We start from the raw sequence: 15,784 nt of genomic DNA, 5'->3' as shown, positions 1-15,784 counted from the left end.
CATAAAAATCGATCGCGTAATTTTGACACAGGTTGGGTTTTGTGTCATATCTCCATGGTCTTTATCCCGATTCCTTTCAAACCACAAAAAGACACTCCTACGACGGTTGCTCCATCTACATATCAATTTTCAACTGATTCCTCCAAGGGGTTTACTCTGTAGGCGTGACAGACCTTCGACCTTATTTTACGCAAATAATTGGTCATAACTCCGTGAATGTTCATCGGATTCCCAGAGATAACATTACAATTTCTCGCGAGTGCTCAAATCCAGGCCACGACTTTACACGAACGCATAACTGGAAGACATCACATGCGATGGCACACAGTTACTGGAGCAACCACTCGAAGGAGCTCGCATCTCGTGGCTACAGGTAGTGAGTTAGCTAGCGCACACATGCCAAAGAAACTCGCAGGTCGACAATAGGCTACACGAGAGTCAACTGCTCGTGGGTTTAACGTTACCTTTGGGCGATACTGTAGCTATATGCACGCCACAGGTACACACACACACACACACACACACACACACACACGCATGCACACCTACTCAGCCTGTTTGTTGTAAGCTATAAGATCTGAAAAACTGGATCAGACAAGGTACTAAATCAAGACTCACGGTAGTGAGTCGCGCGGCCAGTAAAGCAGAAACGCGCGCCGCAGACAATAAATGACGCGACCACTACGTGAGGATTTTACAAGAACGAACGTTGTCAAATTCGGTCTTCCTGTAATCCACCCGTCACTTACGCTATCCCTCTGAAACTCTGGAGTTGAACTCATCGTGTCACTAGTAACTACCACACAAGCAGTGAAGCAAATCCATGCCGATTGTTTCGTGATCGAGGTTGCCGACATCAAAGGGGAAGTTTCATTCTTTTTTTTATTCTTTTTTTATCGCATGCGGTTAGACGCAACCGCAGGTGTATGCCTTGCGTTCCTTTGTGCATTCCGAACATTGATCGCCCTGTTATCGCTTCAGTATTCACTCAATCACCTCAAGATTCACATCATCGATTTCACCATACATGATTACCCTACAGTCGTGATTTCAGCACCAAACGAAGTTTCAGTCGTCCTCAGTCGACCTAGAGGCCAAATACAAATCCCTAATTGTTGTTTTCCGCAATACTCGCTTGGCATGTAGGGCAATGTGTCTTTAAATTGTTCTGAAAGTTTCGTTCAGATTGAAACATTTGTTTTCGAGAATGGCTAGTTTGAAATTTGAATTTAGTCGCCCCACGTAATTTGCTCTCTAAGAATTTTACTTGGAATTTAAAGAATGACACAGAGCACAACTGCGGTCACTGGGTATTGATGAACTGGCGCTCTATGTAGTTAATCAGTACATATAGCCACCAAGAAGTGTGCAGCCATAGATTATAGTCCATAGATATAATCTATGGTGCTGCATACCATCCTTCGTTTTGAAATTAGTCGCCCCCACATAATTTGTCCTCTAAGGGCGCGGCTTAAAGAATGACACAAGAGTACAACTGCGGTTACCAGTTGTTGACACAAGCTGTGAGTAATTAGCACATGTAGCTAGCTTAAAAGGAAATGTGCAAAATCGCCTAATACAATTGTCACCATGCATTATTGCATTTTATAGCACCCCCACACAAAATTACACATGTAATTACAACATACAGAGGAGACACATGAATACCAAACACTTTTCACAACAATAATGTAAGAATTGTACAATAATGACTGTAATATAACTGCTATGCAAATATTTTCCAGTGGCCCGCCATGGTAGCAAGTCTCACATGACGGCATGTATATTCATCCAAACACAATGGGAGTAACGAGTAAGTATGATGAAAACAAGTTGGTATGACTCCATTTGTAGAATCCAGATCAGTGGGTGTGGCTCCAGTATGTCTAAACAGTTAACAAACATTCCTGTTATAAATACGTGCTAGAGTTGCAATATAATAGTATAGTATTTAAATGCAATAATACATAGTCTCCATTGCATCACTATCAAACGACACTAAGTGGAGGATATTGTTGCATCTCTAGTATGTACACTCTATCAGTACAACCTATCTTAATGGCCACTAGTATAGAAAGACAACCACTCTTGAAAAGCCAATTCCAATTGAGAATTTATACAGTGTTACCTGTTGAATGAGTGAAGGTGGCAATGAACAAGTTCCACCGTAATTTATACACGTGATCTGATCCTGTATATTCTGTCAGTGGATGAGATCCACTTGGCCAGGACAAAATGTGACTCAAGTGCCCTGGATGATCCATACTCAACCAACTTATGATCCAGTGGCACAATGGAACTGACTATTTATAGAGAATACAATTATATTTATTTCTAAGATGTGTGGATGTGTGGACACATTACAACACATTACATGTACATACAAGACATTCTACGTACTGTTTTAGCATTTCAAGTCACCACATTATACACGTACCAGTCAACAATGCTTCATAGTGCCCATCAGTAAACCTGAAGAAAAGTTACGAAAAATAAAAATTCACATAAGTACAATGAAACCTCATTAATATGGCAGGCTGTGGGACCAAAAAATTTGGCTTGAATAACAAGGTGGCCTTATTAATGAGGTCATAAGTAATGCTTAGCTATATTTGGGACCTACTAGAGGTGGCCAATATAATGAGGTGGTCTTATTAAAGAGGTGGCCATTGGAATGCTGTGTTATGTTCATCTTATGCTTGGCTACTATATTGTAGAACTGAAATGGATACTCTGAAAAATATATCCTATGGATAATGACTTCATCACTTTCTTCATCAGAAGCTTATAAGGACCAATAGTGAAACTTTTTACACTTGGGGCTGACAGTCAACTGCCTATGTCTGAAGCAGTGCTTTTGGTGCTCTAACAGATTGGCTGCCCCCTTGCTGCCAGCACTCACTGTCTCATACGCTGTCATACACTAAATCCATCTCTATAGCCAGTTAGAACAGCATGCTTCTTACCTTTTTTTAAGGCCGCATAATGCAGCCACCTCTTTAAAAGGCAAGGTTAGAAAATTTTGTCCCTACGGCCTGAATAATGACCAGTTTTCACTGTACTATTAGTGATTAGTGATCATGGGGGATTATTTATTAAGATACTAAGATATACAAACGCTACAACCTCTAAATATAGCAGTAAATTTTTTACCCTAGTCCAATGTCTAATAATCGTGAGAGACTCTACTGTGACAAATACATGTTTATCATGATATGTGCTAATCGCCTTTTTACAATTAAGTTTTACAACACAAATACATGTATAGTTAAACTCACCAATTGTGACTAAATTTCTTCAACACGAAAAGACAAGTAATGAGACAACCTTGGAGACAACAGCCACACAAGCCTATTCTGGTGCGTTTATTTAGTAGTAATATAAATTTTAAAGGCGTTTATTTACAACAGGACATAATTACGCGCCCCTCTATTGTCTCTGTACATACTTGCCTTTTCTTTACTATTCTCATTTCATTTCACAAGATCTCTTGGCAGGGGCGTAGCTTCTTCACTTGAATTAGTCAATGCTTGAAGTAGATCGAGATACTCTAATAGAACAGTCACATTTCTACAAGTGCTATATTTTTATATTGTAAAGTCTGTAAGTAGCTAGTAATTTAAACTATACAATCCGACGCTAAGCAGAAGTTGTAACTATGCTAAATATTGATTGCTGTGTTACAGCTGTTTTGTGACTGCTCTAATAGAGTATCTTGATCGTTTCAATGCAGTACAAGATGAAAGACAAAGTGTTGTTAAGGGTTTACTAGTTAAAATGGGTGTTAGTTGACTGCAGTTGCATGCCACTAACAGGGCCGTCCAGAGAAATTAGAGGGCCCAGGGAAAAGAGTTAAAGAGGGGCCCAAGGGGCAAGGAAGGGTCTAGATTCTGACTGCTCTATTAGAGTATATCGATCTTTCTTTAAACAGGTATTCAAGTGGCCCCTTTCGGGCTGTGGTAGGGGGAAAAATACCCCAGTTACCCCCAATGTGGGTGGCCCTGGCCACTAAAATTACAGTTATATTTTAATATTCTGTCACTGTAATCTGGGGTTTCTGTCAAAACGATGGAAACTCACCTACTGTTATCAACAGTGCATTGCTTATTCTAACAAAAAGTATTGAAATCCCATCCAAAACAGCTTATAGCTGTAAAAAAAGTGCGCGTCCAAGTAAAGCAGAGTTAACTGCGACAAAAAGTAATGATATCATAATGCGGCCATGTGCGAGGTGTGCAAGTTGTAAAATTAATATTAGCTAATCAGATAATACAATGTTATTGTTAAAGTGTTAATGAGAACTATGTGATGCTGCTAGTTTTTAAGTGTGTGAGCATCTTCATAAATGCCACATAAATTTAATTCTCAATAAAGCAATGTGTATAGATTCTCTGATAGTAATAAATAGTTCGAGTTTGGCCGCCTTTCCTGTATACAGCAATGCTACGAACAAGAGAAAGGTGGCCAAACTCAAACTATTTATTACTATCAGAGAATCTATACACATTGCTTTATTGAGAATTAAATTTATGTGGCATTTATGAAGATGCTCACACACTTAAAAACTAGCAGCATCACATAGTTCTCATTAACACTTTAACAATAACATTGTATTATCTGATTAGCTAATATTAATTTTACAACTTGCACACCTCGCACATGGCCGCATTATGATATCATTACTTTTTGTCGCAGTTAACTCTGCTTTACTTGGACGCGCACTTTTTTTACAGCTATAAGCTGTTTTTGGATGGGTTACATTGAACAATACTATCACTGGTAACAAGTGAAGTCATTTGTGTAAATTCTGCTACTCCCATAGTTAGAGGGAAAAACATAAACACACTCCAACAACATTTCCAATTCTTAATGACTGATGTTTTCTTTTCAAATATACTAAATAACCTACCAATGTTGAACAGCCAACATTGGATAAACATGTAACCAAGTTTGCTAACTGAATCATGTTAAATTCATAGAGAACTCGCTATACACATTGATTTCCTGTATATAAGCATGTGCATGGTTTCAAAATCACAACAATGTATATATACGAATGTTTTCAATCCTAGTTGTGCGTTATCCAGTTTCGACTTGTATGATCACACCCATTTGTTAGATCACATTGACTTCGCACTACACACCATCTTTTGTAGCTCTGCATCGTTTCTCTAGTCAAATGTTCCCTCAATCTTCAGCTGTCTTTAGAAAGGAGTGGAGAGTTTACAGAGTTTTACTAACAAATTAGCTACAGTATTTGGAACAATGACTACATTAGTGTGCTGCATGCCAATCTAGGGGGTCTGGGGAATGCCCCCCCCAGGAAATGTTTGAAAATTAGGTCCTCTAAAGGTGAATTTGAGAGTGTTTTTAGCAGTTTTTCAGTGGAAAATAATGGAATTTCAATTTATGTAAATAAATTTTACTTTTCCATTAAATCACGACTGATTGCAATATACATTGAGCAGCTAGCTATCATGCATGCATGATAATCTTTTCATTTGTAGCTACCAAGTATTTACATATAGTTAGCTATATACCATAATGCATCAGCTCCTCTTAGCCATGGTCAAATCAGCTGAATCTGTGAGGCAGAAACATGTATAGCTAAGTAGTGGTGGTGTTTAACCTAAATGAGATATTAGTATGCATGCTCCTTAGCCTAGTGACACTACGTCAGCCTTAACACCAAATAAAGTGTACTCAAAAGCAGAAGAACGTCGGTAGTGAAGCACAAAGCAGGGTACTAGTAGCTAGCTATTCCTTAGCAAGTCAGGGCCGCCGACAGGGGTAACTGGGGCATTTTTCCCTGGGTCCCACTTTGTAAGGGGCCTCATACAGAAGTAGCTGCCCCATAGCTACTTATCCACACATTGCTACAACAAAACCATAACCCCAGGGTTCGGTATATCTAGCTATGATAAAACGAACTTACAACAGTGTAAATCTTCCCTGTAGACTCGAAGATACATAAGAAGCTTCTCAGTATAAGAGATACCATCCAAGCTCTGCTCAATGAGATCCATAGCAATCCAGTGCAGCGAGGGTCCACAACCAAGCAAATCGATCGCCAACAAGATTTCGAAATCTTCCGTTTTTGCTACAGATTTCAAGATAGCTAGATGTGCCCTGTAGCTTAACTGCAAGATAAACACACATGTCACCATCTCAATCGCCATGATGCTGTTTCGTCATGTCTGAGCTGCAAACTGGGATCCACGATGTTAAATTGTTCGCATGGCAAGCGTGCATCAGACTCCGCTTGCCACCATAGGCGGATCTGAGGGGGGGCCAAGGGGTGCTGTGCCCCCCCTGGCCCTTCTCTGGCCCCCCTTGGATCTACAGTACCATATGTATACCAGAAACTAGAATCATGCATTCACACTGCATTTAGAAGTATAGAAAGCCAATTGGCAAATAGAAGACAACGCTTATAAATGTGCCTAACATTTATAGTTAAACTGTACACTGTATAGAAAGTGAGGCAAATAAATTTGAATTTTGTGCAAGGATCGAGATACTCTAATAGAGCAGTCACTACTCTAATAGAATAGTCGCAATTCTGATGTCATCAATTTACAAATTTTACAAATCGTAACAATGCTAGCTACTCCTTATTTTGATTTGGTATACACTTTACCATCAAACAAGTTATCTCAGATAGGCTAACCAATCTTTGTACGCATTGCAAATCATACACTTTTAAGCTAAGCATTATCAAAAATGCTCTGAAATTCAAACCTGGGAGGTCTGATTTTTAAAATTTTCTCCAACTACAGTTTTACAAACTGTATGTCCATCGTTCATCCAGCTATATGCTGAATAAGGTTATGCAAATGAATATAACTTGTGTTCTAGAATTTCCCCATAGCTCATAGTAGAATAAACACTGTTGTGCACTAAAACTTCTTGCCCCCCCTTGGCCCCCCCTGACAGTGTCTCCTAGATCCGCCTATGCTTGCCACTATTCTATCTGCTATACTAGTGTGCCCATATCGACCAGATAGTTATGCAATGAGAAATTTAAAAACCTATTCCTTACTAGAGCTTATCTGTCCTTTCGATTCCAGTGCTGACTACGCAATTGCAACTGTAAGGCGTGAAAGCCAGAGTAGTTACCTACAGCCAATTGCTGAACTGGACCATCTTGGGTTTTTCATGTGAGTACCACATGGTGGATATTGGCTATCTTGATGAGAGTATTATGTGTCAGTGGTGTGAAATTAATTATGAACAAACTGTTTTCATACTGCAAAAGAGCACTTGATTAGGCAGCAGTCAAAACCATCATGCAGTTCAGTCTTCTCAGAGAATATTTTTTTGCTTGTAATAATCTAAATTAGGCAATTCAATTTATTGTATTTCTCCTTGCCATGTCTAATTTGACTTTATGCAATCACATGTACCTCGAGGTCTTGTCATTATTTTTTTCACTATATCAATGTTGATTACTACAAAAAATGTTTAAGAAGATTTACAAAACATATTCCAGATAAAGGATTTCAAACAACAGCTACTTTTCTTGATGCACATGCATTGCCTTGCCATAAACAAGGGGTCTGGGACTAGTCAAAATTTTCACATGGAGAATTTTAATACATAGGTCTAAAAGATTTCAAGCTCAAAATTTCAACCAAAAATTGCTTAGTAAGTAATTTGCTTTGAAAAATTTGCTTAGTAAGTAATCATGTTCCAGTACTGTATTGGTAAAATGTCATACACTGATAATAATAGATCATTACAACAATGTAGCTAAATGCAACTATAACAATAGAACAGCAAACAATACAGTTATGATGGCTTAACAAGACATTTGGTACAGTACCAATTTTGATTTTTATAACATCGGTTGGACAACAACTCCGATGGAACCAATCCTTGCAAGTATCACAACGTACCATTGGGCTGCCATCATCTGGTAATCTGCAAATGCAAAAAACATCAATTGAGTCAATCTTGCTCTTTCCGCTTCTGCGGCATCTTATGCTTGGAAATGGGCCCATTTTTCGTCTACTCAAACATAACTCTAAATGATTTCTCATGGCACTTTGGTTATACACAATAGTTGAAGGGTCTTGGCCATTCACTAATGCAGTGCAATACTCTGCTGCAAATACTCCGCTGTCAGCAATTTAAAGAGCTACAAATTGTGAACTGTATGTATCATGTAAATTACAGCAAGAAGTTTATAAAATACAATATGTGAAGCTATTGGATTATCTCTCAGATATTTAATCCCATCAAATTTCAACACTTTACTTTAGGTGTAGAGTGTAACACCTAGCAAGGCATTTCAAATGTCAATAGCAATTGTACAGAAAGTAAGCAGGGGTAATTGCACTTCAAGTACGTAAGTAAATACAGCAAATAATTCTGCACTGTATTACACATACAACTTACACTTCTTTAGCAGAATTGCTGACTTGGGTATCTTCCAAGGTGTCTTCTGCCATATTTCTCGGTGTCAACCTTTGGCCTTTTTAGCTCAGAGTAAAGCCGCTATGTACGTAAAACACGTAAAAATCTTATACCCCTTGTTATACCCATACATAGTATGTTACAAGGTGGGTTACCATCAAATTAGGCAGCATGCAAGACTATACACAAAAACCTCTACAAAAACATAATATTCAATATAGCTACGTACCCCAATATCTCAAGAAAATATATGTGCTGTAGCTAGAACCCCAGCCCAATCTACCAGATAGTGTCATGCAGTGCACCGCTTACAGTATAATGTTGTTGATGCCAGTTGATGCTGAGATGCACAGAGTTGCAAACAGTAGAGATTTCAATGCAGTATTTGATGTTGCTGTTGATGAGGCTAGAAAAGAAATCAAAACGGCACGAGAAACCGCAACTTGGCAGCAACTAGCTCCAGCAGTAACACCTCCGTATACAGCACGAATCCGGCGAAACTAGAGCTATTTAAGGCCATTCCAAATAAATTCTCTGTTTCCCGTCCTGGACTCATGCATATTTGCATGCGGGCGGGCGGTCTATTTCCATTATTTCATTATAAGATTGGCTAGCTTTTTAAGTCATTATTTTCCTGGCACAGCCAAAAAGGCTGCATAAAAGCATGCTTAAGCTCGTTCCTTCCTTTGCAAGTTGCAATAATAATAACACAAACGTGAAGTTTGTGCTGACTTGATAGCACTGCTGACACGTGAGCTAACACTGTTTCAAGATAGCTTTTACTGAGCCTATCAGTATGCAAGAATAACCGGAAAATAATGGAAGAATTCGGAATAATGGAATATTTAGAGCTAGCAGTAACCAGATACGGGCGGTGGACGGGAAACAGAGAATTTATTTGGAGTGGCCTAATAGCAAAACAGCTCGTTACGGAGTAAGCTAACTTAACTTGAAAAACCCTCAAATCGAGCCTCAAGTAGACGTTTATCTTCGTACCGCGTGGTCACACCTCGGCTCGCGCTTGCAGTACCACGTGAAAGCGCGTTGCTATATTGCATTTAGTATCCGGAAATATCCTAAAATATCCGGCATTTTTGCTCGGCGAGATTTCGGATTTCAAGATTTCCCCAAAATATAAGAAAGATTTTAGAAACGGCCGACAAGGTTTCAAGCTTGTTGCGGACCCCTCGCAGTGCAGCAGTGGCAGCAAACCACGAGGCAAAGCATCACTCGTAATATATCTTATAAGGCGCCTATGTAGACAGTGTGACTTTTAGATAAGATCGAGATACTCTAATAGAACAGTCACCCTGTTACAGCAGTCAGGCAAATATTCAGTCATAATAATTGTTAAAAAATCAGTCTGGCTAGAGTACAAAAATTTCCTAGGTGGTAGCTATGTTTTTGGCAGAAAGTTTGCTGTAAAGTTCAAACTTAAGGTACCCAAATACAGCTAGCAATTCCCCTAATACAACATTCCATGTGATAAATTATTAACATCACTCTCATATTTAATCTTAGAGAGTCTAATTTCAAAATTTCCTGGGAGCATTCCCCCAGACCCCATGCTTTGCATCTGTCAATACACTTATCACTTAGTAGCTAGCAGTTTGCCTTTACGGTTGTAGTCAGCTTGCTCTAAAACTGTCAATAAGATCAGTTAATAGTTTGTAGTCCAGTAGCTAGTTAGTTAAGCTTGTTCTTGTAAAACTGCTATCACATTTGATCACAGTGAGTCTAAGTTTCACAATTTTCCTGGGGGAGCATGCCCTTAGACCCCCTAGCAACTGTCAATAATTAAAATTCAGTATCAATTAGTAGCTTGTAGTCCAGTAGCTAGTTAGCTAAGCTTGATCTAGTAAATTGCTCTCCTATTCAGTCTTAGAGTCTAATTTTCAAAAATTTCCTTGGGGGTATGCCCAGCCCCCTAGCTTGGGTTGCATGCTAATATAAGCTTATCAGCAGTTAGTAGGTAGTTTCCTTTAGTTGTAGTCTAGTAGCTACTTAGCTAATTAAGCTTGTTCTTGTAATGTCCTTGTGCCTATTTTTCTTTATTGAAAATTATGGGTTATAGGAGCCCCACATTCTAAATTTGCCCTGGGCCCCCTAAATCTTCTTGACAGGCCCCCTAAATCTTCTCAGCGGTCCTGAGCAAAGTGCAACTATATTTGCATTTATGAGTTTTCTGAAATTGCTGTTGTGATAGTCACACTACTGGACAATTTGGCCTTGAAAATCCAATGAAATTTTCAAAGAAACCTATGAAAAGTCAAAATTTCATTGGTGACTCCAATGAAATTTAGTATTTTCATTGGACAAATCAATGAATATCTAATGAAAATTCTATGAAAATAATTTCATGGAGTATTCGTTAGGCTACTCCAAATAAATCCTCTGTTTACCGTCCACCGCCCAAATCTAGTTACTTCCAGCTCTAAATATTCCATTATTCCGTATTCTTCCATTATTTTCTGGTTATTGTTGCATACTGACAGGCCCATGTCAGCTCACGTGTCAGCAGTGCTATCAAGTCGGCACAAACTTCACGTCTGTGCTATTTTTGCAACTTAAAAAGGAAGGAACAAACTTAGACAGGTTTTTATTTATTTATTTATTATTACTGAGCAGCCAGTATTGCTGATGCGCTCAGGGAAAAAAAATCACACATGTACATTACTACAATAATTAGAAACATTAACTGAGAAAGAGTCAGAGTCATTGAAATCAATTAGGAATTGTGGCAACGAGTTCCAGTCTTGAGCTGTTCTGGAAAAATAATATTTTTGGTAAGCTGTAGTAGATGTTGTAGGGAGTATGAAATGGTACTGATGATATTGCCTGGTTTCTCTGGTCATTGGAAGACTTTTATGCAGTTTTTAATGGTTATGCCAGGCAAATGACTTGAAAAGCTGCCAATCTTATAATGAAATGGACCGCTCGCCTGCATGCAAATATGCTTGAGGCCAGGACTAGAAACAGAGAATTTATTTGGAGTGGTCTTAGTAAAGTTTCAATGGATTTTCATAGGTTTAGTATGTGAAAATTAAATGAAAATTCTTGGCCACCCATCAAAATTTTGACTTTTCAGAGGGTTATCCAAAGGATTTTTTGCAGCCCTTGTGCTTACAAAAACACATTTCCTTTGAATTTATTGTCACATTCACACATGAGCGATGGTACAGATTCTCACAAATATAACACTTCACCATATAGAGTGGTTCGTCTGCCAACAGTTTCCTGGAAATGTGCTCTTGGTAACCTGCAATGGCAATAAACATTCATTTTTTAAGGCACTGCATTTATCTTCCTTGTTGTAGTGGATGGGAAGCGAGTCATCTGGCCAGCCTCAAAACACTTAATTAGATTGCTGCGGATTACTCTGTTGTCATAATGACATGTTGCTGGGTCACTGTCAAAACAAAATCAGTCAAAAATGCTGTGGCATACACTCCACATTCATTGGAGTTAGCTTGCATTTGGACTTTCTCAAGATAAATCTGAATTTGAACTGACCATGAATTAGTTATGGCAGCATTTTGTTTCAAAGTATGATATGTTGGTTCAATGAAGATGCTGTCATACACATAATATACTTCACTATCAGACACAACCTTAATTGCTACCCAGTGATTACAACCGGCTGTGTGCAACATTTGGTAGTATGCTAGCCCTGCAAATCCCAATAACCAGTCAAACTTATCAAACTAAAACATTCTCCAACAGTAGGAGATGAAAAGCCCTGTAAATCAGGAAACTGATCTCATAATAGCTGACTAGCAGCATTCATGTGATCATCATCAAGCTTTTTTCCTTGCTTGTTGCTGTCAGTAAGCCTGGAAAATCTTTACACAACATCATGTTGATAATGATTGTGATTATTTACTTTCCTTAGTCTTTTGCGACGATCATTAGAGCCGTTCCTGGTCAGCTGTTTATCTTTAACTGATGACTGTACAATAGGTGGCTGTTTATCTTTAACTGATGACTGTGCAATAGGTGGCTGTTTATCTTTAACTGATGATTGTACAATAGATGGCTGTTTATCTTTAACTGATGGGTGTACAATAGGTGGCTGTTTATCTTTAACTGATGGGTGTACAATAGATGGCTGTTTATCTTTAACTGACCACTGTACAATAGGTGGCTGCTTATCTTTAACTGATGGCTGTACAATAGGTGGCTGTTTATCCTTAACTGATGACTGTACAATAGGTGGTTGCTTACCTTTAACTGACGACTGTACCATAGGTGGCTGTTTATATTTAACTGACCACAGGTGGCTGTTTATCTTTAACTGACAACTGTTCCATAGGTAGCTGTTTATCTTTAACTGACCACTGTACAATAGGTGGTTGTTTGCTGTACAATAGGTGGCTGCTTATCTTTAACTGAAGACCGTACTATAGGTGGCTGAAGTTGTGACTTTGTAATCTATATTAAAACATACGTCACACATTGAGCTAATAAGCAAAATATAAATATCATGCTGAAACAGAGTGGTTTACCTGGCCATGGAAACTGGGGGAGGGATGTTCATTTATAAAGGTCACCAAGGGGTCAAATCTGTGATGGCACTATATTACAAAGTATATATCATGAGGAATACTATTTATGTGGAAATTTTCATGCTTTAATGAAAATTCGCACAATTTGGGGCTACACCGCTATACTATAATTACACATGCAGTACTGCATGCCAATACTTGATTTTGACTTGAAGTTTTGTTAGTGAGCCTTTCATGATCATTTACATATCTAATGTTAATTACGTACATATCTATACAAGCTCAGGATCACATGTAATATTAACCATGAAAAATGGCATCTAGAGTTATTGGTCATTTCAACTACCCCAAGTTCTAGATGACAGAGTTATGTAAGGTGAACTGTACGAAGCTAATTAACAATATAGCTAGAATGCAATATGTTTGCACTCACTGCTTTACAACTGTGAATAAACTTTCTATTGCATATCTAATTTAGTTATTATCATTACCTTTTTATATCATTAACCTTCATTGGCTCTGCTTGACTTCCAAAACAAAAGCAGCAAAACCACATTGCTTTCTTGGGAGCAGCAGTCAGTCATATGCAACTCAGATGGTACCAATTCAGACAAGACTCACAAACAACAGATGCAGAAAGTGATAGGTCTCGGCTGCATGTGTAGCAGTGGCATTTTGGGTCATTTTCCAAGTACTCCATAGCAGCTGAATCTATAGTCCATGTACCAATACTAAAAAATCCTTGAACCAAGACCCAGTTGACATTTTCATCTAAATCTTAGTCTAGATTGTTACATTCAATCCTTTCACCATGCAGAGTCTTTTCAACCAAATGGTTTGGTATCATCCAAATGAGCATTTGTCTATGTCTCTCTTCAGCAGGTTTTAGCAAAAATCTTACAGGGTATTCAACATGTTTCTTCTTGTTGGGCAATCCAATGACAGTTAAATTAGCCCCCTTTGGTCTATCTCTTTTTCTAATCTTAGGTGGAAACACTATTGATGTCAAGTCAACAAATTCTACATTTACATCGGCTGGGTGGTCACTGTTGGTATGAGTTAGCTCAGTAGGAATACTAACATTACCAAACTAATCTGATCAGCTACTATATGTACAGTTGACCTAGCTATGTGCTACCAGTTCAAATCAAGTTGTACTTACCTCTGGTTCGGTCTTTTGTCGTTTTATAGTTTTTTCCACCATGTTGACACGCGTAGTATATTTTGGAAGCTCTTCTTTAGTGCATGACTTGATGCTGATTCATTTTTCCTTGAATGCCTGTAGTACAGCTACACATGCTGAAATGCCAATACTGTGTCATGGAGATCCTTGTAACTTTTAAATTCATCGAAGCATCGAGAATCTATTCTATACAAAACATTCACACAGAGGGTACCGTTTTACAATATACAGCCTAACTTGCATGCCAAAAGCCATGTGTAGTTTCCGGACAGCGATGTACATAAACTGCTCCATTTATTAAAATCACATGACCGCTGTGCAAATAGATTACAAGCTATTAATACATGAATGCTGTACAAATAGCCACTCCATTATTTATTTATGATGTAATTCTAACCACATTTCTTATTATCTTTAGTATTTGGTTGCATAATTATTAAATTGTCTGATTCAATCACAATATCAGGTAGACGATTCCATAGCCTTGTTGTTCCAGGAGAAAAGGGAATATTCTTGAAAGATTCAATTCTTGATTGTATTAAAGTGAATAATTTTACTCTGATCACATATGGAGCAGAGTGTGAAAAGTGTGAGGGATGTCATGAACAATTAAAAAAACATAAGTAAGGTATATAAGACCAATTTCTATGTAGTTGGAGAGATTGCCGGTAAAGTTGACTTAAAAGTGATGACACACTAGAATATGTAGATAAAGTACTTAAAACAAGGATTTTTAAATTAATGGATGTGACTATGTATACATGGGGACCAAATGACAATAGTATATTCAACAATTGGGCGGACATATGTTAGATATGCTTTGACTTTTAAATCTTGCGAACAATGATAAAGGTTCCTTTGAAGAAATGCTAACACTGAGTTAAATTTACCAATAATTGTGGTGATATGATTAGACCATGATAAATAATAAGATGTGGTTTGGCCCAGGCCAAGTATTTGGCTGACTTTCATACTGTTTGAATATTTCAGAAAGTACTTACGCTGCCGTAAGATGTCCAGTCAAGTTAGGTGAACACAGAAGGCAGAGCCTGTAAACATGTTTACAACTAACGTAGGAGTGGATATCTGTAACTTCACAATAGGTTCAAGACCACACCCATTAATTAATGATGTAGGTTGACTTATAGCTAACGTGATCAAGTGCCAGCACTTTTTAACAATCTATTTACTCGGACACGATCACCTATCCCCTTTATTGGTCTAATGATAGCACAGTGAAAAAATATATACCACACCTCTTTGACTCAAGATACTCTAATACAGCAGTCATGTTTTATATTATAGAACTGTCACATACATGTGTCACATGCTATAATAAAAAAGCAAAACAAACTTTAAAATTGTTAATTTAAAAAGAAGTAGGGATCTAATGAGCAAGTGATGATTTTGTCTAGATCCCATTTCATTTGTAAATTAACAATTTTAAATATAGTAGTTTTTGTGTCTTACCTGCTCATAATGATAAAAGCTTTGCAGTGATGGTTGTGCATTAGTGCTGGGCGGTATTGGAAAATAGCAAACAGTATACCTTCCATAAAAAGTATCACGGTATTACTAAATATCACGGTATTAATGTAAAAGCCATCTGTATTACAATAACTGTCATTTACCTCAACAAAAGTACCAAATACCCATGGTAGTTCAGTAAACCTCAGGT

General features: G+C 38.0%; 1 long non-coding RNA gene across 1 annotated transcript; it reads right to left on the bottom strand.

Annotated features, from left to right (window-relative positions):
* Positions 1-1,577: 1,577 nt before the first annotated feature.
* On the bottom strand, positions 1,578-3,828 carry LOC136239031 (uncharacterized). Its single transcript, XR_010693319.1, has 3 exons — positions 3,279-3,828; positions 2,401-2,472; positions 1,578-1,886 (listed from the first exon to the last, which is right to left on the bottom strand). It is a non-coding gene; the product is annotated as an uncharacterized lncRNA (long non-coding RNA).
* Between the last annotated feature and the right edge of the window lie 11,956 nt (positions 3,829-15,784).

Source organism: Dysidea avara, chromosome 11 (assembly GCF_963678975.1).
Source record: "Dysidea avara chromosome 11, odDysAvar1.4, whole genome shotgun sequence".
Classification (NCBI taxonomy): Eukaryota; Metazoa; Porifera; class Demospongiae; order Dictyoceratida; family Dysideidae; genus Dysidea; species Dysidea avara.
This window is presented reverse-complemented; position numbering and strand designations above follow the sequence as displayed.